Source organism: Micromys minutus (assembly GCF_963924665.1).
Source record: "Micromys minutus genome assembly, chromosome: X".
Lineage (NCBI taxonomy): Eukaryota > Metazoa > Chordata > Mammalia > Rodentia > Muridae > Micromys > Micromys minutus.
The window spans coordinates 59,430,069-59,434,420 of record NC_137970.1 but is presented as its reverse complement, the minus strand read 5'-3'; the positions used below and the strand labels follow the sequence as shown (position 1 = coordinate 59,434,420).

The following is a 4,352-nucleotide window of genomic DNA, read 5'->3' as shown; positions in this document are numbered from 1 at the left end:
CCAGTAACTCCCAATTATTCAGTTGTAAAGTCCTAAAAAACAAGGTTTTAAATGGAAGTACTATTCAGAGCATACCACACAGAGTGGCTCAGTTACCAAGAATACCAGTGGCCCAACAACAAACAAAAGCCCCAACACTAGCTGATGAACTTAGCCAGTGATAATTATTGGCTTAGAGTTCTGTTAGTAGGCAGGGCAGTAGTGTGTTCCAGGACTCAGATGATGAGCCTGGTAGGTCTGGTTCCATATCTAGGAAGCTTCCAGGGGAGAATCAGCAATCGTTCTGGGAGTCCAAAAAAGTTGTTACTTCAGGAAAGCTTAAGAGGATGGCATCTGATATAAAAACCAATAGAAGATCCTCAAACATACCACAACCTAGAGGAAAAATCGACCACGGGGGTAAAAGAAGTTCCTTTTGTGGTCTCTTTTTATACTTTAGTGACATACTTGCATTAGTAAGTTTAATTTAACCATTATACCTAGTTCTACCAAAATAACTAAGTGTTTCTTTCAAAACTGTCTTGATCTTCTAGGATAGGTTTCTTGCTCAGACAGAGGCTCTAGAAAAAAATGTTGGCAACAAATGCACTTAAACCAAGTTTTAAGGCTTAATTAAGAAAGTGTCTTTGATGAATCTATGTTTTAACCCATGTGGTAGGAAGATCAGCATTATTTCTGGGTCACCAAACACTGTCACCATAGTCTTCTATACTCAAACAAGCTCAAAAAGCACACTAGCACTCTATCTGAGAAAGAATCTTTCTTTAGATCATGATGCAATTTTGATACTAGATATAATGGTTGAATTAAACTTGGTAAACACACACACACAAATACAGTTATATTGGTAAATATAGTAAGAAGGCCAGGTTTGTGTAGGTAGGAGCTCCTCAAAATATTCAGGAGTCATGTTTCAATTAAGTGATTGTTCTTAGTCACATGTGATGTGGTTGTAGTGGAGGTGATTATAATATGTACTTGACTTTGTTAATTAAATTGTAGATTATAACAATAATCCATGTTATTTTAGATTATCAAATTTTATTCAATACACATAATCACATTAACTACAATTAAATGATTTGACTCTACATTTTATCTGATTGTACCCACATGATGGTCTACATATCCAAATACATGAAAGGCAAAAGTTCTTTCACAAGTGTCCTCAACCAACAGCGAAACCAGCCATTATATATGCTCTCACATGCATATACACGTACTTCAAAATGCAATGAGCCATCTCTTCATCCACTGTCAGACCTTTCAGCCAAATGCCTTTTACTTTCAAGCCCAAATTGCTTAATATATTCACTGTAAGATATTAAAAAAGAGTTCAACAGTAAGGCATTTGTAAAAATAACATTGTCCCAGAAACAAATCTTGCATATGTGAAAATGTAATTTAAAAAATATATTAATCACTTCTTTAAAAGACATAGTTGTAGTATCATTGCATTATACTTAGAATGAAACCTTCTTTTTTTTTGTTTTGTGAATATATGTATATTTTTTGTTTTCTTTATTTCTTGGACTTCATACAGTCTCTGAGTTGTTTCTGGGGGAGTACAAGCCTCTGGGGTTAGCATCCCACTATCAGTGACTGCATATTATGTCTGTTCTTTTGTGACCGGGTTATCTCACTCAGGATGATCTTCTCTAGATGCAGCCATTTTCTTAAGAATTTGGTTAAGTCATTGTTTCTGGTGGCTGAGTAGTATTCCATTGTGTATATGTACCACAATTTTTGTATCCATTCATCTTCTGAAGGACATCTGGGATCCTTCCAGCTTCTGGCTATTATAAATAGAGCCGCTATGAACATTGTGGTGCATATATCTTTGTTGTGTATTAAAGGGTCTCTGGTGTATATGCCCAGAAGTGGAATAGCTGGGTCTTCAGGTAGTACTATATCCAATTTTCTGAGGTATCTCCAGACAGATTTCCAGAGTGGTTGTATTAGCTTGCAACCCCACCAACAGTGGAGAAGTGTTCCTCTTTCTCCACAGCCTCGCCAGCATCTGCTGTCATCTGAGTTTTGGATCTTGGCCAATCTGACTGGTGTGAGGTGGAATCTTAGGGTAAAATGAAACCTTCTAAACAACTGTTTTATATATATGAGAGAGAGAGAGAGAGAGAGAGAGAGAGAGAGAGAGAGAGAGAGAGAGAGAGAGAGAAGAGACACAGAGACAGAAAAATCTTCATGTAGCTATAAGCAAAACCTTCTCAACAAATAAATTCTTCCATGAAACCCTGCACAATGGGTTTGTGAGACAAATGAGCAAATAGATCATTTTTATAGTGTCCTTTTAGCCAAAATTTTAAAATAAAAATATCCACACTCCTTTGTTAAAACATTAATCCTCTACCAAAAAAATGTATTTCTTATTTTAGAGCACAGCACAGTATTGAAGGACAAGATGATATATGTAATGAAAATTTACAAAGAAAAACTTGACAAAATTCTTTCAATTAAATTATGGTAACTCTTAAACAGACTGAAAACATAACAAAAGAAAAAAGATTGCAACCAAAAATGTTTATGCATTTTTCCCAAACATAAATAGATGAAAGTGTTTATGTAATAGGGCTCATGCTAATGGAAATCAGGAAGTAGCAGAATATAATATACTTGGAAAAATAACAACAAGCCAAACTATAGATGGCAGTGATTTTATCATCACTGTCTTTTCTTTTCTTTAACTTCCTTAACAACGCCTTAGTCAAACCATTCAGACCTTATTATTCACACCTTTTCTTCAGAGAATGAGGACTATATACAATAAATGAATTTTTTTTCACCATAAGAATAAGATATTGTACCTTTCTGCCAATCTTCCTTGAAAACTTTCCATGTCAAAACAATTTGACAGCAGATATAAACAAATAAATAAATATGCAACAATCTTTCTTATAGAAACATGTAATTTTATGTTGTTAGCCTTAGGATCACAGTGCATGGAAACCAAATATAAGCAGTTGGGGTGGCCTTCACAGTAATGTTGGATCCCTCACTTTCCTTATAATTCTACAATAACTGATAAATTCATCTCATAGACCATGTCATGCATTAAACACCTAGTGACAGGAGTTAAGAACCTTTTTCTCCAACGTCCATTGCAGGCAATGAATGTCCCCTAACCACTCAGGAAGTAGTCATTGTTATTGCATAGTACATGAGGACCTGGAACTTTTCCAAAAGTTTGCAAAAATAAAAATTAAAAGAATGGAATTATATTTGACATTTCCTGATACCTGCATTAATACTGTATGACTAATAAAACATGTCATTTGCCTGGACTGAACCAGCAATCAACATGTACCCAGAATGCACATGAGTAAAAATGCAGTAAAAGGAAGTAGTCTTCATTGCCTATAGGTCACTTCCTATATCCTTTATCCTATAGTCAAATGATAAAGTTCAAATACTGAATGATCCAAGTGCTCGTCTTCTCAGTAGGACTATCTTTTGCTGGGAGGATAAGAACAGTGGCATTAATGAGTATCATAATTCTACCACCATTTTGTTTTCATTGGATTCTTGTTACATGTTCACATGTAAAAGGAATTATCTGGTGGTCGTCTCTCTTTTCCTTGCAGCTGGAGAGTATGCTGGTAATGCTGAGGCAGACTGAGGGCACTGGGGAACCAATCTTCTGTTAGAATGGATAAACAGATATGACCATTGTTATACACATGAGGATGAACAGGAATATTTTCACCAGTGAACATGACCTGAGGAAAGTCAAAAGGGTATTGACTACTAAATTTAAACAGATGTTGAAATTTTTCCCCTTCATATGAGACTCCTGGTGAGCATTCAACATCTAAGGTCCACCGGGTAATTGAATTCTCAACACTCTGTTTATTTAAAGTCATTCCAGCAGGTGGATCATTCTGCAAAGCCAACAGCTCTTTTCCTAGTCATTTCTGCATTGACACCATGATGAAACCATCTCGTAAGGCCAGCAGGCCTGAAGCTAGACTTTTTTTACTTTAGATAATTCACTCAGAGTTTTTTTTTTTTTTCTCCCACAAGAATCTCAGAAAGTGTAATCATGTAACGTGATTTTTTAAAATCTATTCTACTTCCAGGGAATACTTGTTACTTTCACATCTCAAGAATTTTAAATATTTTCCACTGAATTGTATCTCTACACTCATGAAAAATACTTGAAAACATATTCAAGTATTTACTCTTTCTCCTCTTAAATGGTGTCTATGGCATAAATTTGGGTCCATAGAGATTTGAAATTAAAAAGTTGTGAATCTTCAAATCTGGTTATTTATATTTTCAAAATGGTTTGACTATTTTAGACTACAGATTTTATATTTATTGTTAGATATGTTATT

General features: G+C 35.0%; 1 pseudogene across 1 annotated transcript; it reads right to left on the bottom strand.

The window, feature by feature from the left end:
* Window positions 1–3,512: 3,512 nt before the first annotated feature.
* LOC308415944 (ubiquitin-conjugating enzyme E2 W-like) lies at window positions 3,513–3,944 on the bottom strand (annotated as a pseudogene). The gene has a single exon. The product of its transcript is annotated as a ubiquitin-conjugating enzyme E2 W-like (transcript).
* Window positions 3,945–4,352: the final 408 nt, after the last annotated feature.